A 26,992-nucleotide genomic window follows, 5' to 3' on the forward strand; every position below is an offset into this window, starting at 1 on the left:
TTCGATGGAGAAATGGTTCATTGTTGTTGCATAGAATAAGAGAAGATGACACTTCAAAACAATGATATTTTGATTTTCAATTAGCTCATGAGGCACCCACTTATCCAGCTTTTTCACCTTTCCAATTTGCTTCAAATACTGAACATTGAGTTCTTCGGCAGTTTCTCATGCAGTTGTAAGAGCATCAGCTTCGATGATTGCTCTCAATTGGTCGTTGTCAACTTCCAATGGCCAGCCACTATGCTCCTCATCTTCAAGGCTCTCATCTCCTTTGCAAAACTTCTTGAACCACCACTGCACTATACGTTCGTTAGCAGTTCCTGGCCAAATGTGTTGCTGATGTCATGAGTTGTCTCTGCTGCTTTACAACCCATTTTGAACTCAAATAAGAAAATCACTCAAATTTGCTTTTTGTCTAACATCATTTCCATAGTCTAAAATAAATACAAAATAAACAGCAAGTAATAAGTCATTAGCAAAAAAACATAAGCCAAGAATATGCACATTAAAATGATGTATAACATAACCACATTTATATTAAGAATGTATTCCAATATCAAACGGCAAATTTCAACAATGCAAAATCATGATTACTTTTGCACCAACCTTAATCTATGCTTCCAATATGTGTATGAGGGTTATTCTGCCCCTTCTGGAACTGGGACCAGACACCCACACAGGGAGTGCAGGCTGGCTCTATGCTGAGCTAGTGAAGGGATGGGGAAGGGGGGCCAGGGCACCATGAGTTACTACTGCTTTTAAGTAGCCTTTTTCTTGATTTTGTGCTCGCCCTATTTCTGCAAGCCTTCTGCTGTTTTCTGGAGCTTTTGAGAAAGATGCTTCTGCCAGTTCTTGATGTTCAAAATTTCTGTGGGGGCATGGAGCCCTGAAGCATCTCACCCTGCCATCTTGATTGGGGTGGGCCCAAATGGAATGTATTTGGAGGCTTTTGATTATTGAGTCAAACTGTTTACTTGATATTGGTCTGTTGAGATCTTATATATCTTCTTGAGTCAGTTTAGGTAATTTGTGTATTTCAGTAAATTTGTCCATTTCATCTCAGTTATCAAATTTGTAATGCCCCTCCTTTCACTTATGATTTTTATTTGTGTCCTCTCTCCTTTTTCCTTTTTCAGTCTAGCTAAATGTTTGCCATCTTCATTGATCTTCTCATAGCACCAATTTTTGGTTTCATTGATCCTGATCCTCTCTATTGTTTTTCTAGTCTCTATTTCATTTGTCTCTGTTCTAATCGTTATTATTTCCTTCCTTCTGCTTACTTTGGGTTTAGTTTGCCCTTATTTTCCTAATTCCTCAAATTGTAAGGTTAGGTTATTAATTTGAAATCTTTCTTCTATTTAAATATAAGCATTTACAGCTATAAATATAAATTTCCCTCTGTACACTGCTTTTGCTGCATACCATAAATTTTAGTATGTTGTGTTTTTCATTTTCATTCATTCAAGTTATTTTCTCATTTCTCTTGTGATTTATTCTTTGACTCATTGGTTGTTTAAGAGTGAATTGTTTTATTTCTATATATTTGTTAATTTTCTTGTTCTCCCTCAGTTATTGGACACAGGGTTTATAATTTGCAAGTGGGAAATGAACGACACTGACAAAGAGATGAGGAGTGAAAAGGAGAGAGAGGATTCTGTGGTCTGAGAGCACTTAGAATCAGATCATCAGAGCTGGAAGGGATTTTTGAATGTTTTTCCAACATCTTCATTTTTTTGTCAGATAGGGAAAGAAGCTTGGAGGGGAAGCAATATAGCTAGCCGTGGCAGGGCTGGACCTAGCACTAAGGAGCCTCCAGTTTCCTGGTGCCTACAGCACAGAAGTAGGCATTGGTCACAGGCCCTCTACAACCGTTCTGGGCAAGGCCTTGTTGAAAATGACTCGTCTTCCCTCGAGTTTGTCTTTGATCAAAACTTATCCTTTGAAAGGTTTCTCAAGTTTGCCTACACAATTTCAATTAACTTTTAATAAGATGCTTTGTCTATTAGCAAATGCATATGATAATGTCAGTATAAGTACTCCATGCAGTTTAACTGTCATATAAATGTGTTGATATTATAGAGTCCAAAAAAGAAAAAAAAAAAAAAAGAGTGGTCCTCACTGTCAGAGAAGGGTTGAAATAACAATAAATGCTAATGTAATTTTTTTTTAAAGGAGATATTGGAAATTGAACCCAGGACCACATACATGGGAAGCAGGCACTCAACCACCTGAGCTACGTCCACTTCCTGATGTTTCCTACTTTTTAGCTAGCATTTTAAAAGAAGTTATGTGCTAGTCACAATTGTAGGAGGATAAACCTTTTTTTTAAGGAGGTACTGGTGATTGAACCCGGGACCTTGTATCTGGGGAGCAGCCACTCAAACCATTGGGCTACACTTGCTCCCCACGGATGAACCATTTGGATCTATAAAAATGACAATTTCAGATAGGTCAACCTAATAGATTACTTCATTTAATTGTGATAAAACTCTATGAAGTATATAGTATTATCCCCATTTTGAGATGAGGACACTGAGAAATAGAGAGTTAGGTGACTTATCCCAGGCCACACAGCTAGCCAGTGGGGGCGCCAGTTTATAAATCCAGGGGTCTAGCTCTAGAACCCATGCTTGTGAACCCCTTCTCTATTCATGGAGATGGCTGTACCCGCAGTCTTCGGGGGGGCTGGACCTGGACACTCCCCCCCACTCCACCTACCCTGGCGTCAGGTAACCCGCTTCCCTCAGGGAATCCGGTCATCCCCAAACCTCCTGGGGCTTTATCAGAAAGAGCGCTGGCTGGACCAGCCGGTCAACTCCTGCTGGCGGGGCTGGGGCTGCAAAACAATGGAACACTTCATGAGCGCCAGGCATCTCCTGGAGACAATGTGCCTCTCCAAACGCCAGCCCGCAGAATAATAAACACCACAGACCTCCACGGCACAGAAGTCTAAATATTGAAGAGGAGCATCCGTGCCTCGCCGCGTGTGGTGATGTTTCAGTGGAAAAAAGCCGGCGGTTGCTATTGTCTGGATTCCCCAGAGGGACTCTCTCAGGCTGTTTCCTAGTTCTGCAGGATTTTTGCTGGGTCTCCCGGGCCCCAGCCTGCAAGAGGGCTTGTTTGATGCGAGCCAGACTGGGGCCCCAAGCATCCCACTGGGATCGTCACTGGTCTGTAGCAAACCAAGAAGAAAACTATGTGGAGAGTTTTCCCCAAAGCTAATGTATCTGTGTGAAGAAGCCTGTTAATGATGTATGGTTTCTTTCTTGTGGCTCCTCCCTCACTTTCTGCAAGTTAGCTCCGTCCTCCTCTCTATACTTAGCAGGATCCTCTTCCAGTGCACATTCTCTGCATTGCACATGGCCCTCATAGTGGCTTCTTCCACCCCAAATCTGCTTCCTGGCTTTTCGATTTCCATGTCCACAGCTCAATGCCTCATTTTCTCAACGTTTCTTTGCTCACGTTCCCTTGAGAGAACCTGATTGGTCTAACATGCCTTTTCTTACACCTAGATCATGTTATTGTTGGTCAATCCACCTGCCGCTGGCAGGGCCATATGGCTGCGAACGTGGCTGCTCTTTGAGCAGGTGGTGAGGGTGGGCCTGCTCCTCTTAGAAGGGACTTAAAAGGCAGGTGCTAAAATTAACATGGCTGGTATAAAGTTCCAGTGCTGAGATTTTGTACCAAAACTGGATTTGCATTTCTGAGCCCAGGAAGGTGTTAAAGTCTTGGTTCAGGAAGATCCATCCGAGATACACAAGGGATACCAGAGCAGGGTAGGGCTCTGGTGGGAGAGGTACTCAGGGGTCAGGCTCATGCTCCATGGGCAAGATTCAGTCCAAGACAGTGGCTGCTGAGGCAGAGAGGAGGTCACAGATTCAGACATATTTAGGAAGGAAAATCAGTAGGCCTTGGGGAATAATTGGATATGACGAATGAACAAGAGGAAGGATAGATGGTGGCATTGCTCACTGAGGAAAAACACAGAAGAGCAGGTTTGGGGTTCCATTCTAACATGTTGAGGTGTAAAACATCCTACTAGTTTTACAAACTGGAAGTTGACTGTTCAAGGGTGAAGTTTAGGAAGGAAGTCCAGACTGGGAGTTTAGCTATGAGAGTCTCCAGTTTGAAGGTAGTTGAAATTACAGAGCGGATGATGTCACCTTGGGAGAAGTGGAGTGCGTAACAGACACTGAACAAACACTTGTAGGATGAATGAGTGAATGAAGGAACAAATGAATGAGAGACCTGGCCAAGACCTGGAGTTTGCTTGGGCTTCATTCTTTCCCAAGTGATGCAGCTGCTCTGGACCCTATAGTCTGAGGATGCAGAGTGGAGAGTAGAAAGAATGTGGGCTTGAAGGCAACACAGAATTCAATAGTGAGGTAGGAAATTTATCAGTTGTGCACCTTTGAACTTCAACCTTAACCTCTCGTGCCTTAGTTTCCTTATCTCAAAGTGGGTGTGATTATATTTACCTTACCTGGTTGTGCTGAGGATGAAACAAGATGGCAAGAATAGAGTTTCCAGCACAGGGCTTGGAATGTGTAGTGGGCATTTAACAGATGTTCTAGACTCCGGCCTTCTCCTGGCTCAAGCTTTGAAATGTTGGGGAGCGTTTTGTGTAGGAGCATAAAAGATTCTGAATGGATCTCTTGAATGGGCCCAGTAACTGTGTAAGTTACCTCAACAGAAGATAATGTCAAGAGTCTAAATTTGAGGCCTGAGCCAAACAGCCCTTCTGCCACTCTCCCCCCACACTCCCAGCAAGGGCCCTCTGTGGCAAGGTGCCTCCTCTTGCAGGGCTCCATAGGCTCCAAGGATCTGCTCCCCCAAAGCCCCATCTCCCAGGGAAACTACCTCTAACTGCTCTCCAGGCACCTGCCACTCCCCAAGGTGGATGTCCAATTTCCAAATTTTTCACCCTTTCAGCATCCAGTGAGCCACATACCAGTGCTACACAGATAGAAAATATGGCAGAAAAGGGTGTTATCTTCTCTTAATGTCAAACATTAAATACCTGTGCATTAGTTTACTTCAAGTTATAAATTTATTCAAAGAAGATTCTAGAACCCTACTGGGAAAAACAAAAGAAGATGAAAATAAATGGAGAGCATACCCACTCCAAGCTAGAAGACTAGAGATAGCCAAGGCAACAACTGTCCTTGAGTTTCTAGATAGATTTAATATACTACCTATTAAGACTCCCCAGGGATAATTTGTGAGAGCTTGGTAGATGAATAATGGCGTCAGCTATCAGATTAAATGGTTAAAAAGCATAAAGTTTGTTTTTAAAGGGTATGACAGTAAATTTAACCTACCAGATTTCATATTACAAAATAATTATTCAAACCATATGGAAACAATAGGAAAAAAAGATCAGTGGAAGAGATCAAACAATCCAAAATCAACTCAATACATAGTAAAACCAGAAATGATCCAACAGTGGTGAAAGTAATTACTATATAATGTTTTGGAGACAACTATAATTAATATGGAAAAGAATTACACCTTTTACTATTTTCTGCAATAAATTCCAGATGAGATTTTGTACATGCCTGAAAAACAAACTATAAACAAGACAAGAAAGTGCAATTCCACATTTATTAAACTGGAAGAAAGTCCATCATCAGAGACCAAAAAAGATTTTCAAATGAAAACATAGGAACCTTTTGTTGAATAAAATATAGAACAATTGTAAGAGATAAACAACAGCCTGAAAGAAATAACAAACCACTGGTACATCTAAAACATATTTATTTTCTATGCAAAAAGCTAAAAGCAGTGCACATATTCCATCCAGTAAGTAACAAAGGAGTTGAACAGAAAGTTTACAGAGGAATTACAGATGGTAAATCAAAACATGAAAAAGTACATAGCTTCACCAGAAATGAAAGAAATATAAACAAACTAGCTCTGAGGAATCAGCACACACTTATCAAACTAGTCAAAATAAACTAAAAGGATAATACCCTATATTGGTAGAGCTGTGGGAAACAGGCAGGACCGAGGAGTTCGGAGCACAGACCCTGGACCCAGACTGCTGGATTCAATACTGACTCCAGCACGTACCACTTCCAAGGCCCTGGGCAAGTTACTCAATCTCTCTGTACCTTGATTTCCTCATCTATGAAACGAGGTCGAAGTGAGTTAACATATATAATGAGTTTGGAACGATGCCTAACACGTAGTAAGTGCTCTATAAGTAGTAGCTGCTATTATTTTGAGGTGGCAGGGAGCCTTCCTCACAATCTTGTCTCAATTACCATAGAAAGAACATGGACTTTGGGAGCCACAAAGATCATTCCTTCAACAAATATTTACGAAATGCCAGATCTAGGTGCAAATCCCAGTTCCTTTAATTATTAGTGATGCAACCTTGGGAAAATTGCCTCGTGAACCTCAATCTGTTTCCTCCATCTGTAAAATGGCATAATAAAATCCGTTGCTTGGTCTTGTCAGGAGGTGCAATGAGCTATTGCACCCGAATGGAGAGTGGCATGTAGAAGGTCCTTAGTAACTATTAAATTCCTGACTCCTCCTCCTGGAACTTCAGCCCAGCCCAGAGCCCATCTTCTGTCTGCTGTCAAGGGGTTTGCTCTCACCTGATCCCATTACGTTCTTGAGAAAGCCCAAGTCCAGACGCCCACTCACTGTGTGATTTAGGTCCAAATTAATTAAATTTTCTGAACCTCCACTTTTCGTTTAGTCAACAAATATTTACTGAGCATTTTTTTATGTGTTTTTTATTTACTTATTTTTTTAAATTGCATTTTTTTTTAAGATACATAGATCACAAAAAATATTACATTAAAAAATATAAGGGGTCCCCATATACCCCCCACCCCAACCCACCCCACTCCTCCCACATCAATAACCTCTTTCATCATTGTGGCATATTCATTGCATTTGGTGAATACATTTTGGAGCACTGCAGCACCGCATGGATAATAGTTTACATTATAGTTTACACTCTCCCCCAGTCCATTCAGTGGGTTATGGCAGGATATGTAATGTCCAGCATCTGTCCCTGCAATATCATTTAGGACAACTCCAAGTCCCAAAAATGCCCCCAACGCCACATCTCTTCTTCCCTCTCCCTGCCCTCAGCAACTACCATGGCCACTTTCTCCACATCACTGCTACAATTTCTTCCATTACTAGTCACAATAGTTCTATAGTAGAATACGAGTAAGTCCACTCTAATCCATATTTTATTCCTCTATCCTGTGAACCCTGGGATGGTGATGTCCACTCCATCTCTAAATCAAGAGGGGGCTTAGATCCCACATGGTTGATGGATGTGATTTTCCTACTTGCAGTTGTAAACACTCTTGTTTCCCTGGTGTGGTGATTGACCATCTTCACCTCCCTGTTGGCTGACCTAGGTAAGTCCAACGAACCAGAAAATAGGAGTTGCAACTCTGCTGAGGCTCAGGGCTCCCATGGCCAGTCCAGAGATTCAAATCTCCTGAGTATACACCAACCCCAGCACCGACTCCAGGTTCAGTGAAAGTGACAGAAGCGGCATGCGTAGAGAGGTCACATCTGAGTCCAATTCCACACATGGAATAATATGGATGAATCTTGAGAACCTTCTGTTGAGTGAAGCAAGCCAGGCATTGAAAGACAAATACTACCTGACCTACTGAGCATTTTAAAAACGTTTTATTGTAGTAACTTTTATATGCGACTCAGAATTTCCCATTTTAACCGTTTTCAAGCACACAATTCAGTGGTGCATTAATTACATTCACGCTATGTTGCTACCATCGCCACCACCCATTCCACCCACCTTTCCATCCCCTTCTCAGCATTTCTTTCTGTGCCAGCATCACCTTTCCGGGCCTCGGGTTTCCTCCCCTGGCAAATGTATGTGGACACAAGCGCGGTTGCTGCCTGCCTGGCTCTACCCTTTCTGAGGGTTGATGAGGTCAGGGATGGGGAAGGGCTTGGGGGAGACCTGGCCTCAGCGCTTCCTGCATCGCGGGGGAACCTCCTTCGCGCTGGGCGGGCCTCTGCGGCCTGCAGGGGAAGACAAAGCGAAGCCGGCGGCCTTGGCCCAGCTGCCCCGCCCGGGAGCCCCTCGGCGCTGGCCCTGGCGGATGACTTCACCGGCTGTGTGGTTGAAACCCGAGCTGCTTGGCTCGGGCTGAGCAGGAAGTTTTTTTCCAGCAGTGGAAGCTTTTGTTCTCAAAGCCTTGATCGTGGGGCAGAGGAATTTCCAGCCAACTGACATCAGCCTGGACCCAGGCCCAAGCCCACCAGGCCTGCAGGGGGGCTGAGGGCGGGGTGCTTGTGGGACAGAAGGTGCAGGGTTTCTGGCACCAGGGGGTCGTCCCCTCTTTCCCCTCACCTGGCTCTAAAGGGTCTGCTGCCCTCCATCCACTCAGGGGGATAACCCTGGAGAAGCTCATTACGCTGAAAGTACCGAGAAAGGAGAGGCAACATGGTTTTTAATTCTGGTCCAGCCACATACTTTTAGCCTAGTGCCTTGGGTCAGGAACTTAACCTTCCCAGGACTCAGTTTCCTCATCTGTAAAGTGAGAATAATAGTAGTACCCACCTTATACCTCCTAGTACTGGGCATTAAATGTAAAGCATCAAAAACTGCCTGGTACATAGTAAATGTTCAGTAAACATCAGCCACAGATTTTGACTGGGCCTAACAAAAGGTCCAGCTCAAAGCCAAAAGTTCCATGATGGTCGGGCCCCTCCTCGGCCTTGCCCTTTCCCTGCTTTTCTGCTGCTGAAATCTGGCTGTGCTGCTCCTCCCAGGAGCACAAATGGTCATCCCCAGAGACAAACTAGGCAGACAGGCAAGGCTTGACTGAAGAATGGATTTCAAGTCTTCTGACACCAGAATGGGGAGGCAGTTTGGAGTAGAAAGGCCTTCTTGAAGCCTGTCAGATCCTCCCACGAGGGTGGCTGCTTCTTCTAAAAAGAGTGTCAAGTCCTAATAGCTTTGGAGCCTTATTGTAGAATCCAAATAGTTACTGTCACAGTTTGATATGGTTATGAATTCCAAAAATAGATACTGGATTATGTTTGTGATCTGGTCTGTACCTGGGCGTGATTGAGTTATGATTGATGCTTTGATTGGGCCACGTCATTAGGGCATTGAGTCGCTGCCCTTGGTGGGTGGGGACCCACAGATAAAAGGCGTGGCACAGAACGGAGTTGAGAGTTCTTAATGTTGGGAGTTCTGATGTTGGAGTTTGATGCTGAAGTCTTAAGCTGGAGGCCCGGGGGAAGAGACAGAGTGGTTTGCCTGATGGTTTACAGCTGACCTTGTGGAGAGAGGCAAAAGCCTAGAGAGCCTCATAGTCTACAGCTGACCTTGTGGAGAAAACAGAGGCACTGAGCCCACAGGAACCCAGGAAACCTGAGACCTCACAGATGTCGGCAGCCATCTTGCTCCAAAACGTGAAAATAGACTTTGGTGAGGGAAGTAACTTATGCTATATGGCCTGGCATCTGTAAACTCCAACCCCAAATAAATACCCTTTATAAAAACCAACCAATTTCTGGTATTTTGCATCAGCACCCCTTTGGCTAATACAGTTACATTACTTCTTTTCCAATCTAAACCCCCTGTACCCTATCCTTAATTTCATCTGCCAAACTCCAATATGAAATATGAAATCTCCCAATAAAGCAATGCCTTCCTTGATTCCCCGGGCAGTAGAATGTGGTAGAAGGAGCCCTGGATAGGGAATCAATGGACTCAGAATTCTAGTTTGTTCACTTGCTGTGTGACCTTGGACAGATGACCTTCCTCTCTGGGTCTTGTTCTCCTTAACTGTAACACGTATGTGTGTACATCTGTGGGCGGTGGGGGGAGGTGGGAGAGGGGTCAGACTCTGCTGCTTTGGCTGGGATGCGAAGGGCCTTCGGATGAAGCTGGCATGTCTTCTTGAATGTCAGTTTCACATGAAGACAAGTAAATTTAGAATATAATTTTTAAACTCCAAAACACACAAGCTCATCACAGAGCACAATGCAAAACTGCAGGAATTTTTAACTGAAAACCTGAGACGTAGGAAAACAGCAGGCTTGTGGCGGTTGTTCCATACCGGAACTTGACCCGAGCTGGGGCGTGATCTCTTTCCCGTGTCCTATAGGGCTTCTTCCTTGGAAGTATTTGAGATGCTTTGGACTAGGTGTTCGCTTAGACCCTCCAATTGAGAGTCCAGAAAGCTTTGGGTTCCGAGCTCCCTCCAGCACACCGAGACTCCCAGGGCCTCTGTCATTCATCACCTCGTCAGAGCCACCTCTTTACTGCACAGGTGGTTGCCAACCCAGGGCAAGAAAGAGGTCTGCCCCTGAAGGAGAAGACCTGCTGGGAGGAGAGACGTGCCAAGGGCCGCCATGGTGGCGGAGGAAACGGAATTAATCCCTGGAGGAAGCAGTCTCTGGCGGCTTTGTGGGAAATTATCTCAGGGCTTCTCCCCACTTCCAATTCCTCTGAGGGTCAAAAGGCAGGAATTTGAACGTGAGAGCCTCTCTTTCCCTCAAGCCCCAGCCCTCTCTGCTGCGGCTCTAGACTTGCCTCTCGCTCCTGCCCAAGTGAATGTCCCAGGTGGTGGCGAGATCGCCACCCCTCCCCTTTAATAAGTAGCCAGCACCAGTTTTATCCAACTGGCTTGAACCTGGGCCGGGAGGAGTTTTTCCCCTGGGTCTGATTAATTTGAGATGACCTGAAGAACGGGTTATTTAAACCTGCAAAACTGAGGCCCTTGTCGGTCTGTCTTTGAAAGGAAGAAGTTAAAATGTGCTATCAATCGGGGAACAATTAGGTTTCAAATGGCTCCCAGAGGAACGCGCTCCTGGGACTCCTGTGGTCAGGGGGCCCGCCAGCATTCCCCCGGGGGCTGCCGCCTCCGCCCCGCCTGGCAGGGAAGGTGAAGGAGCGATGCTCCTCCTTTCGACGGGGCGCATGGACGGCAGGGTGACGGGGTTTGCCACCTCTGGAGATGGAAAAGGCTGGTCTGTTTCTTCCAAACCGGTGGTTCCTCTCTTTAGGAAATTGGGCATTTGAAGAGGCTTCCCTCACCCCATTTGATTCTGATGACAGGCTAAGTGCCCATTTTCTCACTAGCAAGCCATTAGCATGATGTTCAAGATGCAGTCATCCACGACGTGACAGACTGATGCGCTGTTTTATCAAACTGGAGTTGAAGAATAGCCGTGGGAGGAAGAGGATAAGCTTTTGCCGTGAGATCGCGGTTTAGAAGGCCTTGACATCAAATGGGGTTGGAGTGCTGGGACTGCGCCTGGCCCTTTCAGCTCTAGGGTAATGGCCCTAAAGGCCCTTCCTTCATTTACTACTTCATTCCTTCAGCAAATATTTATTGAGTCCCTAAAGATGTGTCCCAGGCACTATTCTGAGCATGGGGGATATAGCAGAGAATAAAACAGAATGCCCTCATGGAACTGACATTCTAGTGGAGGAAGACAATGATAAATAAAATAAATTAGTAAGAGATATACTCTGTCAGGTGATGGTAAGTTCTGGGGAGACAAATCAGCGGGGGAGGGAAGAGGTGTTGTCATTCCGAGAGCTCTGGGAGGTCCTCACTGAGATGCTGATAGCTGAAAAAGGATGCAGGGCAGGAGGACATGTGCCATGCAGACACTTGGGGAAAGAGTGCTCCAGGTAGAGGGACAGCAAAGGCCCTGAGGTAGGAATGAGCCTTATATCTTTGGGAGACCAGGGCTTGTCCAGACTGTATTGGGGCAGAGGTGGAAGGTCGGGGCAGAATAGGAGACAGATAAAGCAGAGCCTCACAGGCCCCTGCATGCACTTTGGACATTTCTCCAACTGAGCTTGGAAGCCATTGGAGGGTCTTAAGCAGATGAGTGATCCACATATTTTATAAACCATTGTTAACTCATCCTCTCATTCATATTATTATATCACCCCCATCCTAAAGGAGGGAAAACAGGTCCACTAAGGTTCAGAGAGTTGCCCACAAGCACACAGTGTAAGCTGCCAGGACTCAAAACCCATCTCTTCTCCCTTCTAATCCAGGGCTCTTTCCACTCACATGTGTAGTTTCCAGTTCTGCTGACTTTTTCTCCTGCCTTTGAAGCAGAGGCCAAAGCCTTAGGACCAGGGAAGGGGCAGACAGCGCTGGCTGTTCTTGCATATGGATCGCTGGGCTCATTTGAGTGTGCTCTGGAAATTGTCAAGTACTGCACAGATGACAAGTGTTAAAAGAGATTATTAAGAAGTTCCCGGTTGTTCCTCCCAAGTCCCCAGTGCCTGACAGTCTTCCACTTGAACTCTGCTGGGAGCTGCTGTTCATCCAGGAAGTCCTCAGTGCCAGCTCCTGTTTCTGTCTTCCCCACTTCCCACATGTGGATCCACTGATTTTACCTGCAGGTCCAATCTTGCCTGGCTTCACAGACCAGTAGGTAGAGGCAAGAAGCACTTACGTGACTGGCTATCAAGTCACCCTTGCTTTTGGGCTGCCCAGCACTGTACCTGGTGCACAGAAGGTGCCCGTGCCTAGTAGTCCCTTTGGGCACTGGGCCATGCCCTCCTGTGTGGCCCTCAGGTATTGGCCCTGCAGCCCGGGCAGCCTTGCTCATCCTCTGAGGACTGGGGGCTGGCCCCAGAGCGGCCCTCACCCAAGGCCGCTGGGTCCTGCTGTAAGTAAACACCCCTGCCTCAACAAATCCAGGAGAGAGGCCCTTGAAAGGAGTTTGAAGGGCACGGGTGCATTTGCCGCCAGAGCGTGGCCGAAGGTTCGAAGACCTTGAATACCCCCTAACCCATCCTCTCAAAGAAAAAGAAAAGAGAGTGAGAGAAGCGAAAAATAGAAGAAAAGCAAAACTGTAAAAGTTAAACAAAACCACCCACAAATAGCCTGGAAAAAAAAAAGACTGTACCATATCATAGCAATTGCGGACAGTTTGGCAGCTGAGCCAGCAGTGACTCATTCCTAGGCTCTGGTTGCATAATCCTTCCCAGCCCAGGCAGGAGAATGAAACTAGGAAACTAACGCAGTGACATTTAGTAGCAAAAAGGAAGCCCACACAACATTTGTGCAAGGCCATCCAAAAATAGCCGGCTCCTCGAGGCTTGAGTTTGGAAACTATGCATTTCACTTAAAATGCCTGAGTTGTGGCATATTTTTCTAGAGCTGCCCACGCCCTAATTCAGTTCATTTCAATTCAGCAAACATTTATTGAAGGCCTACTGTGTGCCAGGCTCTGTGCTAAGCGTTTGGGAATGGGAGATACAGGGACATAGGAGACAGCTATGACGAAAGTACGGAGGGACGAAGGAAGGGATTTGGGGGGCCAAATAGGGACCTCAGCATGGTCCCTTAAAGGAGATAAGGTATGAAGTCCCCAGCATGCTGACGGGCAGACAGGAGGGCTTCTCATTATGGCAGCTATTCCTGCAGCCCTGGAAAAGTTCTGAGTGTTGTGTGTGTGTGTGTACACACACTGCAGGAACAAAAGTGCCATTGGAGAAGCACAAGGCCATAAAGGGACTCAATGAAAGGAGCTCTCCGACCTGGTAGGAGCAATCTGGAGGTCCAGCAGGGAAGAGGAGGCCTTTGAAATGAGCCTTGAAAGACTGCACAGCTGCAAGTATTTCTTCAGTGCCCATGGATTGCCAGACCCGGTGCCAGGCCCTGGGGATGACAGAAGAAAGGAGACGAACTCACCACCAATTAGTAATAATTGTAACAATAAAGACAGTACTACTAATATAGAGAAGCAGTTCGGCGTAATGGCTGTGGGTGCTGGTTGCCTGTGTATAAATCCCAACTCTTTTGCCCACAGCTATGTGGCTTGAGCAAGTTATTTAACCATTCTACACCCCAGTTTACTCCTCTGTAAAATGGGGATTAAAAAATAGCAATTCCTCATAAGGTTGCTATAAAAGTTCATTGAAATGATGCTTGCTAAGCATTTAGCATAGTGCCTGGTACAAAAGAAGTGTTTAATAAAAGTGAACTACCACCATCTTCATCACACCACCATCATCATGCCTCAGTGAGGAGAGGGACGCAGTTCCCCGGGAGCGGAGAAGAGACTGGAGAGTCAGAGAATGCCTCAGAAATGAACGGATAGTCTTGAAATGAGTTTTACCCTATCTTTTTAAATTAAAGTTTTTCATTAGAGAAGTTGTAGGTATCAGAAAAATCATGCAGAAAATAGAGTTCCCATATACTCCCCCCCATAGACATACACACACATATAGTTTTCACTATTATTAATTCTTTGCATTAGTGTGGTACCTTTATTACAATTGATTAAACAATATTATTATAGATACACTATTAACTATAGTCCATGGATTACATTAGGGTTCACTGTTTGTTTTGCACAGTCCATTGTTGATTTTTTAAAATTTTATTCTAGTAGCATTTATACAACTTGAAATTTCTCCCTTCTAAAAACATTCAAATGTATAATTCAGTAGTCTTAATTGCATTCACGATATTGGGCAACCGTCACCACCATCCATTATCACAACTTTTCCATCACCCCAAACAGAAACTCTATACCAATTAAGCATTAACTCCCCATTCCCTATTCCCACTCTAGGCCCTGGTAATCTGTATGCTAGTTTCTGACTCTATGAATTTGCTTATTCTAATTACTTCATACCAGTGAGATAATACAATATTTGTCCTTTGGGCCTGGCTTATTTCATTCAACGATGTCTTCAAGGTTTATTCATGTTGTTGCATGCATCAGAACTTCATTCCTTTTTACAGCTGAATGATTTTCCATCATATGTATATAACTCACTTTGTTTATCCATTCGTCAGTTGATGGGCACTTGGGTGGCTTCCCTCTTTCAGCAACTGTGAATAATGCAGCTATCAGCATTGGTTTGCAAGTATCTGTTTGAGTTCCAGCTTTCAATTCTTTCGGGTCTATACCTAGAAGTGGGATTGCCAGATCATATGGTAGTTCTATACTTAACTTTCTGAGGAACCACCAAACTGTCTTCCACAGCAGCTGTACCATTTTAGACCGCCACCAGCAGTGGACGAGTGTTCCTATTTCTCTACACCCTCTCCAACACTTGTTATTTTCCCTTTTTTAAAATAGTATCCATCCTAGTGAGTGTGAAACAGTACCTTATTGTGGTTTTGATTTGTAGCTAATAATGTTGAACAACTTTTCATGTGCTTTTTGGGCATTTATATATAGTCTTCAGAGAAATGTCTATTCAAATCTTTAGGCCGTTTAAAAATTGGGTTGTTTGTATTTTTGCTTTTGAGCCATAGGATTTCTTTATATATTCTGGATATTCTGGATTGATATTCTAGAAGAATACATAATCGTTTGCCAGGAGGATTTTGGAAGAAAAGACATTCCAGGCAAGGGGACGATATGAGGAAAAATCATGAAAGTGCAGGAGATAAATGTTCAGGAAGCAGGAAATGGCTCTGGCAGAAAGCCAGGCCGAGACGCTGACCTGTACAGAGGGAGAGGGCAAGCAGGAAGGGAGTAAAAATCCTTCCCTCCTTACTTTTTCCAAGCATTCTCCTGGCATATGTCAGGCAGTCAGGAAGTTCCAGGCCTGGATGTGAGCATGGCTCCTCTGAGAGCACGTTGCTCGTCCTGGCTTCTTTCCAGGGGGAGGTAAGAAGCGGTCTTATGGAGAATGCAGCCATGGTTACTATCACATTTTTATTGAGACCTCCATCCCTTTTGTTGCTCCTCAAGACTCCTCAAGATAAATTCATTTTAGAACTCAGCCAGAAAAAAAACTTTTGCTTATTTAATTTTCATAATAACCCCATGAAGTAAGCACTATTATTTTCCCCATTTTACAAATAGAGAAAATGAATCACAAAGGGATTAATTACTTTACCAAAGCCACATAACTAGTAAGTGGCAGAGCAAGGACTCAGATCCTCGGAGTTTGGTCCCAGAGCCTGTGCTCCTAACTCATTTGTGATAGGGAGAGCTCTTCCTTTTTGTATTTCTCTTTTTGCCTTGGATACCAGGGAGCTCAGCTAAGTCTTGCAGTAAAGTTCATTATCTTTCTTTAGCCCAGATTGTCTGGCATAATACTTTCTTTTTTTCCCTTTAAGATCCTCCAGTGTCCAGATCCAAACAGCCAGTCCAGTTTTTCTTCCCACTACATTCCTCTTTGTAATGTGTGCTCCAGGTACTTTAGACTCCTCCCTTTTTTCAGACTTGCTTTGCTTTGTCCTCCCGCCATGCCTTTGTTCACGCCGATCCTCCTATCTGGGATGACTTTCTAACCTCATTCCCTGCTTAATCAGACACTCAATCTTTCCAGGAAGAGAGCATTTTTCACCTTCTGCTTAAAACCCAACCCCTAGGCAGAAATGGTGGCTCCTTCCTCTCCACTGCCTCATTACAGGGGCTTCTCTGTGTAAGATCATTCAGCTGTAGTGGGCACACGAGTGACCTTTAGTGCCTTCACATCCCACATTGACACTTGCTAGCCGTGTAACCTGGGGCAAGTCACTTAACCTATCCTTACTGTTTGTTGGCTCACCTTTAAAAACAGAGATTATTAGTCCCCTTTCACAGATGAGGAAACTGAAACTTTCAAAGGTTAAAAAGCTTACCCAAGATTCCCCAAGCGGTCAGTGGTGGAGTATGTTTAAAGCAAGCAGTAGGACCCGAGAATGCACATGCTTAACCACTGTACTATACCACCTCCCTAAACAATAACCACCACTACTGTTTACTGATCACTTATTATGTGGCAGGCTCTAAGCTAGGCATTTGATGTGACAGCCCATTTAATCTTCACCATTAGCCCCAAAGAAAGATGATTATCCCTCTCACCTGAAAGCCTAAAGCTCCTGCTCCTGTGGGCACCCTGATGGTAGCTTTAGTGGCAACTCAGGTCTTGATGGGGACAAGATAAAAGGACACATTCCAGGAAGCCCAGGCTGAGGGATGAGCAAGGCTGTAACGCAGAAAGAGTGGGAAACTAAGACCAAGGGAAGGACAGGGACGGAGAGTACAGAACAGGGATGGGGAAGGCAGCTGTTTGTTTACAACCGAGGCCCTCCCATGAGCCTCTTCCTGAAGCAGGTTCTCCAGGTCCTGCTTGTCAAAGCTTTGCTGGTCTGGTTCAGGCTGTGTGCTTAGAAGGAATGTTGCTGCCCTGCTGAGGAAATGCTTGGTAACATGGGCCCTCTGCACACACACGGAAAAAAGGTTGGCCTTCTCACTCTCCTCTCCTCTCTCCAACCCCAGGCTTCTCCTGGGGTCAGCACTCCAGGGTGCACTCACTGGTTTCCACATTATGTCATGTGTTCCACAAGAGCCCTCAACAACTAGCACTGGGATTTTTTTTTTCCCCAGAGGGAAGAGGTGTGGTCACAAATAACCGCATCTACCACTACCATTTTTAAAGCCTTAGTCTTATCCAGGACTGGCCCCAAAGAATTCTCACAATTATCCCACGAAGCAGGTATGACTATTAACTCATTTTACAGCTAAGAATTGACTGAGCTGGGATTTGCACCCAGGCCTTCCTGATTCCAAACTATTACTCTCGAATCTTCTCTGGGACTGGGCAGGGAGTGGGATGGAGCATTGTCCTTAGTGGCTAAATCCTAAACCCTCCACTTGTGATTTACCCCATCATTCAACTTGTACTTTTAGCCATGAACTCTATCAAGTCTTGGAGAAGCTAAGAAAAAAAAAAGGCAAATATAATGCCATGTGGTGAAAGGATGCTATGGGAACCCCAAGGAGAGGTACCAGGTCCAGGCTGACGGAGGACTTCACAGGTTTCTTGGAGGATGGAACATCTAAGCTGGAATGTGAAAGATGAGCAAGACCTGACCAGGTAAAGAAAGTGAAAAGTGTATTAGGCAGAGTGAACAGTCTATGCAAAGTGGAGTTGTGGGATTGAGACCTGATCAAGGACACGCTAGTGATTTGGTATGGATAAACCCTGGAATGGATACAACATGGACTTATCTGTCCTTCTAGGGAACTTGGACTTTATCAAGATGCAGTGATAGGGAACCACTGAAGGGTTTCAAACAGGAGAGTGATGTGGTCAGAATCCCATTTTAGTTGAGCACTGCTCTCCCTACTTTAAAAATGGCAGCCGTTACATCATAGATAGTACAGGGATGAAGCCACAGGAGCCCTGATGCTTAATACCAAATGACCTTGGGCAAGTCCCTTCCTCTCTTGGGATTCAGTTTTCCCGTTTGTAAAAATTGAAGAGGTAGACCAGATGGCTCTAGGATCTCTTCCAGCTTTTACAGTCTCAGGAAGAGAAAGCAAACAAACAAACTCTTTCTGGGGAGGCAACAAGGTCACCAGACCTCTTTCCAGCTTTTTGATTCCTCCAGAATGTCCTCCAGAACCCAGAAGGCAGTTGGATATATGAGATTGGCATTCTGGAGAGAAATCTGGTTGAATAGAGAAAGTTGAGAGCTCTCAGTATAGATATTTAAAGCCACAGGACTGGATGAGGTGACTAAGGGAGTGTTGTCACTTTACTCTTCCTGTCTGAAGTGGGGTAATAAGAGAACGTTCCTCATAGGGTTGGTGTGGGGAAGGGGTAGGATGATGTGGGGGGTGGAAAGTAATAAGCTCTATGGTCAGGTACAGTGGGAGAGTGTCAGACAAAGAAACAGAAATTCCCCAGTGGTGAGGAGTTACAGAACCACCAGAATGTAGCTAGAATAAGGTGAGCATGAGGCTGGCAGGGCCTCTGTTCCACCCTATCAGGACTGGGATGCCCAGGCCTCTCTCTAGCTGGGTGCAGGGTGCATAGAGTACTCAGTAAAAAAAAAAGGCCTGGATTAAAAGATCAGGGGGAGTAGGGCACCTAGGAATCATATCTCTGCAGAGAGGATGACTCCACTGCAAGCAGGGGTGGGAGTGGGTTCTGCCATTGATAATCGATGGTAACATTTCCCCTTGTCAAGGTCTTTACTGCTGCCAGAGGAACCCTCCCTCCCTGATCCTCCTTGTGCCCGCCATATTAACAGCTAAATATTAATACCAGGCATCTAAGTCTGCCAGACTGAGCACCTAACATCATCCCATTCCATCTCCACAACAGCCCAGTGAGGAAGATTGTTGCTACTTCACTTCAGAGAGGAAAGGTAAAGTGACAACATCCACTGCCTTGGTCACCCCATCCAGTCCTATGGCTTTAAAAAGCACCTGTACCGAGGGCTCCCACATTTCTCTCACCAACCAGCCATCTCTTCTGAACCCCACACTCATATATCCAACTGCCTTCTGAACATTCCCACACATTGTGAGGTCTAATAGGCCTCACAAACTAAACGCATCTAAAATGGAAATCCTGATCTCTCCACTCCCCTGTGCCAATGGCATCAGCCCCAACTTCCCCATCTCGGTTAATGGCAACTCCGTCCTTCCAGCTTTTCAGGTAGAAAATGTAAGGACCTTCTTTGACTTTTCTGTAGCTCTCATACTCCATATCCAATCCAGCCTGAAGTATATCCAAAATTCATCTCCATCACTACCACCCGGTTTGAGCCGCTATCGTCTCTTACTGAATTAAGGCAGTCATCTCCTGATTCCATCCTTGTTCTATCATTGTCTATTCTCAACATGGCTCTTGACAATATAGGCCAGATCACGTCACCCCTCTGCTCAAGGCCCTCTAACAGCTTTTCCTTCTCATTCAGAATAAAATCCAACCTACAAGGCCCTATGTGTTCTGTTCCCCTTACCTCCTTTCTGATATCATCTCTTACAACTGTCCCCTGTCATTCTGCTTCAGGCACTGGCCCCCAAATTCCTGTCCCAGGGCCTTTACACTTGCTCCTCCCTCTGCCTGGGATACTCTTTCCCAAATAACTGCCTGCCCCACTCTCTTGCTGCCCTTGGGTCTCTGCTCAATGCCAACTTTTCAGAGAGGCTGTGCTGATCATCCTGACTAAAATAGCACTCCCCCGTCTTACTTTCTGTCCCTTTACTCTGCTACATTCTTCCATCTTAACATTTATCACCACTTGATGAATATATTTATTTATCATCTATTTCCCCAGCAAGAATATCACTTCTATCACCCCATGGACCTTGTATTTTTGGTTCATTGTTGTACTTCCGATGCCAAAAACATGGTAGGTTCCCAGGAAGTGTTTTCACACCAACCAAACACCTTGCCCAAGGGCACAAGTCGAGCCCTGGACAATCTGCCTAAAGGTTACCCGCTGAAGCGCTGTGCGGATCTGCCCGGGAGACGAGCCAGGTGAACGCTGAGGTCCCACCAGCTCTTCATTCCTGTAATCTGAGAACAAGGAGGTGGGGCTGGAAGACAGAACTTCCCAGTGTGGCTTTTCCCAGGCCCTTCCAATGCTTGTTGCAGGGTGTGCTTGGTTTTAATGAAGCCGTCCATGGGGTCCCGAAGGGGGGCTTCAGCCTTCCGGAAAAACAGGGAGAAACAAAAGGGAGAAGGGTAAAGGGTAAAGGTGAAGGGACACTGCTCTTCCCTGAGGCCCGCGCAAGCCACTGGCTCCGCTGCGGAGGAAGGCACGGTGGGGCTGGGGTCGCCGCCTCTCGCCCAGTCCCCTCCCCGGGGGCAATTCCAAGGGAGGACACTAACAGAGGCTCCTCTGGGAGGAAGGAGAACGAGAGAAATCAGGAAGACCAAAACAGTGCGAGAAAGAGGCGAGCTCCCCGCTGGCCCCGAGCTTGGAGCACCGGCAGCCCCTCGAGGGGCCCGAGCGCCGCGCCCAGCGGGTCCGGCTCCGCCCCGGGAGAACAGGCCGCGAGCTCGGCTCCAGGTGTCCTTCCGCCCCGACCTGCGGAAGCCGCCCTTGCCCGCCGTCGCTCGCGCCCCTTCCTCGGCCCTCGGCCCCTCACGGTTGCGAGGGCAAGCGGGGTCCCCGCGCCAGGACCGCCGAGGCCGCACCCGCTCCACCGCGGGCGTGCTCTCTACTGGGCATGCGCGCCGGGAGCCGAGGTCCCCAGCTCGCTGCACGCGCCGGCACCTGCGCCACCCGCGCCACCCGCGCCACCCGCGCCACCCGCGCCACCCGCGCCACCCGCGCCACCTGCGCGCGGCACCAGTGATATGCGACCCTGGCCTGGAGGGTCGTGCAGCACCCACCGTAGCCAGGATTCCATTACCCTGGGGTCTCTTCCTTGGCTGTAGCGTCTGATGGCCTTGCGAACCCGATAAAAGGCCATCTGCTGGCTGGGAACCCTGATGGCTGAATCATCTGACCTCTTGGCGGGAGAGGGTGTCTTTCTCTGTCCTGGGGAATCCCAGATGGGCAGACGGCCTGCTTTCTTTGACCCTGGGTGAGGAAGTACGTGCATGTGGAGCTGGAGAAAGGCCCCCGGCTGGAACTTGGGCAACCGGGAGTTCTGTCCCAGAGCTGTGTGACTTTAGATGAGTTACTCACCATCTCAGATTCCCTAACTTAAAGTGAGGGATATAGATGAGATGATCTCTAGGACATGGATTGTGTATTACTTATTGTTTCCCATGGCCATTGATTTGAGAGGTGGGAGAGCACATTCGGTTTAAGAGTGATTGTCTCTATTACAATGTATTCCTGTTGGGATGTGCATGTGTTATTTGAACCAGATGTTCTCATTCCACATGCAGTTATAAATGGCCCCCATTGTCCTGCAGCTGGGGACACAGAATAGAGATTTCACACAGATGCCAAATGCGTCTTAAGGTTCAGTTAAACCCCAAGCTCAAGGGGCCAAACCACAACCCTCTTGGCCAAAGTAAAGCTCCGTTCAAGTCCTACTTCCCACAGACTTCCCTGTACCTTTGAAGAGGGTGATGTACCAGAATTGTGGATCTGTCCCACCTCCTCATGAGAACAGATGAGCCTCAAGGTCAAAGCCAGGGGGAGTGAAGAGTAAGCTATATGGGAATCAGGGTGCACTTGAATGAGGCCCTGGTCTTAAAGACAGAGTCGGCATAGTGCAGGGTGCAGGGGAAATAGGTTTCAGAGTTCTAGATGGAAGCCATCAAGAAAACAGTCCTTCACAGCTTCAGCTGCTCCTGGCATTTGAAAGTACCTCTCCAGTGCCAGGCAATATTATACCTTAATATTATGTAATACCTTGTATTATCCAATATAAGGGTGTATTGTTGAGTCCTTGCTGTAGTTAAAAGATGGGCTCAACTCAGCTGGAGCCCCCTGAAAAGTATACAGAAGGCCCCCCAGATTTGTCTGAAACTGAGGTTCAGAAGTGTGAAATAACTTGTCCAGTGTCACATAGCTGGTGAGTGAGCCACTAGCCCAGCAGGGATTAGTACCCACTGTTTTCAGAGCCCATGTTTTCCCCATAATAATATGGACCACTGTCTAGTTAGGGCTCTGATTTGCCCAGGACTTTGGGTCTATCACATAACTTTTTTCTGGAGGCAGCTCGAGTTCTCATCTGAGCAGGGGATGAAAATCTCTATCTGCTTCTCTGCCAGGGAGTGTCCAGAAGATCCAGGGAGAAGAACCACAGGCAGGGTGACTCCTCAGTGTATGCTCCCTGAGTGAGCGTGAGTTTGGGCATGGGGAGTGGTTGTCCTGCTAGGTGCAGAGGCTGAAGGAGATACTGCCTGAAGGGAGACTCTGGGAGGCCAGGCTGCCAGGCTACCTACTCTACCGCTTCCCCCCCCAACCACATGATCTCTCCAGGCCTCCTTCCCTCAAGTCTGATTACACCAACACCTGGTTTGCATCAAGAAGTTCCTGGCTGCTGGGGGGGAGCCTCTCATGGAAACTTACCCTTATCCCTCCCAATTGCATAGGGCTTTAGACCTCACCAAGTTTTCCCAACCACTTTTTATTTCAATCTCCCCACACCTCCTTGAGGTGAGCAGAAAGGCATTATTATCTTAATTATACAGATACATGGAAGGGACCCTGCAGACCACAGCCCAGGCTCCTCCCTTAGAGAGGATGATAATAAGGCCTGAGAGGAGAAGCCACTTGCCCAAGGCCACAGAGGTAATCAACAGCAGGGCCAGGACAAGAAGTCACCTCTTCCAGCTCACAGGCCAGCGTTCTTGCTTGGCTCAGGGTGTTCAGACCTTTGGGACCTCCTTGGAATTGCCACTTAGAACAAATCCCCTAAATGGTATTTCTCCCATCTGTCTTTTTCTCATGAAAGTCAGAAGATTAGGCAAGACAGATTGTGCCACAGTTCTGACCTGCTTCCTGCACTGGGCTGTGTGAAGGGGTGGGGAGGTGTAAAGGGGATGAGTGGGAAGTCCTCCAGTCCCATTTTGCCCTGCGGCCACATGGCCAGCAGTGGTTGACTTGTGTCCTTTCCCTTTTCCATCCCCTTCTGCAGCCCTGGCCTGTGGTTAGTGCTGACCACAGTGTTCCTCGGGAGCCTGCAAGAACCCTGTTCAGCAAGGGTTCGTTTCATCACAACTGGAGGGCAGAAAAAGTGGACTTCAGACCTTTTTTAATAACCCCAAAGAAGACTGAAACAATTGAGTTTTATCAACAGAAACTTCCATTACCGGAGTATATCTCCCGCTCCCTGAGCTTTCTGCCTAATAGAGTATTGATTAAAACATACATTGCCAAAGTCTAGTCTCAGAGGAGTAGAAGGGGAAAAACCTAAATAATTCAGAAATGTAGAAACCTCTTGTTTTCTTTTCCTTGCTGAAGTTTTACTCCCTCTGATAGATTTTGGAGGGATCCTGCCGAAACAAATCAGTTAAGCAAGTAATAGGCTGAGGTCCAGCCTGAAGCAGAAGTTTTGTGGCTGAACTATAAAAATGTTAAGTGTTGAAGAGTTTATCATGGAAAACCCAGCGGAATTTTAACCAGCAGCTCAAGTGTGTGCTGCTACAAGTCGATGGTTCTCGCAAGCCCTGGGCAGCCGCTGGGTCTTGGTTCCCAGCAGGGAGTGTGTCCTCACTCTGATCCAGCTGAGAAATTCCTCTTCCACGCTGTAACTGGAAATCCTTAACAATTCACCCCCTTCCTCTCAGTAACCACATGTGAGAATGGACTTTATAACTGACTCATCCTATCAATACCATATTAAGGATGTTAATTACTGCCCTTTGGGGTAACTAGGCAACCATCTTGAGCTCAGTTTTCCTCCCCCATGTGATCACAAGCATTCAGTGGCTCCCATTGCCTCTAAGAAAAAGCTTAGATTTCTTTCATTTTTTTAAGAAAAGTTGTAGATTTACAGAAAAATCACGCAGAAAATGGAGTCCCTTTATTAACACTTTGCATTAGTGATATATTTGTTATAATTAATGAAAGATATTATAACCGTACAATTAACTATAGTCCATGGTTTGCATTAGAGTTCACTGTTGTATAGTCCTATGGTGTTTTTTTTTTAATTTTTAAATCCTCATAATGTATATACACCCTAAAATTTCCCCTTTTAGCCATTTTCAAATATATAATTCAGTGCTGTTAATTACATTCACAATGTTGTGCTACCATCACCACCTGTCATTACCAAAACTTTTCCATCACTCCAGATAGAAACCCAGTACAATTTAAGCATTAATTCCCCATTCCCTACCCCTACCCCAGCCCCTGGCCACCTGTATTCTAGCTTCTGTCTCTATGAATTTGGAAAGTTTAGGCTTCTTAGTATAACATCTGGGGTTCTCCCAAATTAGGACTCAAGTATCTTTCCAGCTTCATCTCCACCAACTCCACATCATATACAAGCTGCTCAGTCTTCCTGGGGCCGTGAAATAAAATACTCAGCCTCAGTGACTCCTTCCTTTCCTTCCCCAGCTCCCAGTGCCTTCAACACTGATGCTCTGGGTCCTCTTGTTTGACCGTGACATAATTACAGGTGTGACCAATTTAATCCGTCATCTGTGTATATCTGAGGAACAAAATGATTTGCTCAAGGGTGGGCTGTGTAGTGTTCCACACACAGGAAGGCAAATCATCATAACAACCTATTAGTAGCCTAGAGGCTAGCTCATTTAACTGACCAGCTTTTTTAGGGGTTGTTAGCACATCAAAGAGTATTTATTGAAGTTGGCAAAGTGTCAAATTGTACTTGTGTTCCTCAAACTTCTCCAGAGTCAGGTGATAACATCTGCTTGCTTTTTAGGGGAAAAATAGTTTCCTTTCCCTGAACACTCAGTATCTTTGTTCCCTCTCTTGACTAAGATGTCAAGCTGCCTTGAGTTATTTAAACAGACAGAAAATGTCTTTGTTCCTCAGTGATATTCCTTTTGGATTCCTTTCACTCATGATAAAGAACTCCCCCATTATAAGATGTATTCGCTTGCTTTTAAGAGGACACCCCCTCCCTCCACCTCCACTCCATTTTCTGGTTGCGATCTTTACGGGGGATTGCTCCGGCTCCCTGAAAGGTGTTTCTCTGCCTCTCACACTTCTCCTTTAATGTTGGGATGCAACAATCCCAAACTCCATGTCCCTTTCCCCAAGGAAAACAAACAAAGGAAACCACCCTCCTCCTCTTTTTTAAGGGTGAAGAACTCCATTTTGTAAACATGCCATTTAAGACCCGACCACTGGAAACCAAAAGATGACGCTGCTTTGCCGAAATCAGATAAACGAGGGCGGCTGCGCTGGTTACTGCGGAGACAAAGGCGCACTTTCCGGGATAACGAGAGCCACATTTGGGAGCCTTAGACCCTTGCCCCTTCCTGCTTGCTGAGGCCTCTTGCTTTCGGTTCAACTAGGAGTGGAGGAAGAATAGTTTCTCCTGCTGACTCGCACCATTGTGGAGCCTCAGTTGGGGGTGAGGGAATGGAGCACGAATGGAAGACCCACCTGCCTGGTGCGCAGGGTCTGGGTGGGGCCTGGAGACCCAGGCTTGTAACCTGACTCAGCCAGCTGCTTGGTGGCCCTGATCAAATCATCTTCCCCTCTCTGGGCCTCAGTATCCCCAGCTATAAAATGAGCAAGTTCATTAATTATTTGGTTTGGGTTGCCCCAGAAGCTAAGCTGGGTCAAAGATTCAGGTATAAGCAGCTTATTTGGGAGGCAAGTCCTGGACACGCAGGTCAAGAGGTGTGGAAGCGAGACAGAAGGGCAGGAAGCGGGCACAGGGGTAGCCCAGGCCCTGGGGCATCTGTGGGAGAGAGCATACCTCAGGATTGTTCTACTCAAGGCATAGATCCTTTTTCCTCCTTGATAGAGGCTGTTTCCAGGGGCCTGGACTCTTGGTCACTTTGGCCTGTGCCCACGCTGGCTAGTCCATTCTTGCAGGTCCTGGAAGTAAGCAGCCTTCAGTGTGCAGGTGAATGCTGAGGGGCTGTAATAAGAGACCTCTAACTTCTCTCCAGCCCTGAATAGCTGTTGGTTTACAGCTGGGCCAAATAAATGGATTTAGGGCCTCTATGTGATATGTAGCATGAAAGGACTGCATCCTCTGCAATCAATGCCAGCCTCCTATCTCCTTCCCTAGGATTCCAGATCTCTAGGCTGTTCCCAGGGACTGAGACCAGAGTTCACCTCCAACTGCCTTCCATGGTGAGTTCACCCATGGGCCAGGCAGAAAGCCATGTTCTTAGAGACTCCCTCCCACCTTCCTCTCCCAGTGCCCCCAGGGTGTTGACCCCCTCCTCAGCCTGGTTCCCAAAGCTTTTCAGAGTCTGGTTCTGAGATACCTTTCCAGCCTTATTTTACTTTGGTTCCCAACACAAACCACTCATTGCCATCAGATATGCTCAGAATATCTTTCCTCTTATTGGCCAGTTAAAATTCTAAACATCCTTCAAGGCCCAACCCAAATGTCACCTCCTCCGGGAAGTTCTCCTTGGCCATTGTAAGGCTAGAAACAGCCTCTTCTTGAGCATCTCTTGAGACCTTATTAAACAAGACTCTGGCATTTCTCAAAGACATACCTACTCTGCCTCAAAAGGAAGGCAATCTTCTTTTTAGCACCTGGGTGTCCATCTTCCTGTACCTAGCAAGTGTCCTAGAGATAAGAGGTATTAAAAGAAAGAGTGAACCAATTAATTTGGTTCAGCAAGAGTTTATTGAGCACCTGAGTTAACAGGCACTGTACAAGGAGCAATGAGGTAACT

At 46.3% G+C, this 26,992-nt stretch overlaps 1 long non-coding RNA gene across 2 annotated transcripts; it reads right to left on the minus strand.

Moving 5' to 3' along the window:
- Positions 1-5,740: 5,740 nt before the first annotated feature.
- LOC111761963 (uncharacterized) lies at positions 5,741-21,175 on the minus strand. 2 transcript variants are annotated; one of them, XR_011648444.1, is made up of 5 exons: positions 21,083-21,175; positions 20,181-20,392; positions 16,807-16,930; positions 7,839-13,652; positions 5,741-7,598 (listed from the first exon to the last, which is right to left on the minus strand). It is a non-coding gene; the product is annotated as an uncharacterized lncRNA (long non-coding RNA). The 2 variants fall into 2 exon arrangements; XR_002795185.2 differs by having other exon boundaries at positions 5,741-13,652.
- Between the last annotated feature and the right edge of the window lie 5,817 nt (positions 21,176-26,992).

This window comes from Dasypus novemcinctus, chromosome 3, assembly GCF_030445035.2.
Source record: "Dasypus novemcinctus isolate mDasNov1 chromosome 3, mDasNov1.1.hap2, whole genome shotgun sequence".
NCBI lineage: Eukaryota > Metazoa > Chordata > Mammalia > Cingulata > Dasypodidae > Dasypus > Dasypus novemcinctus.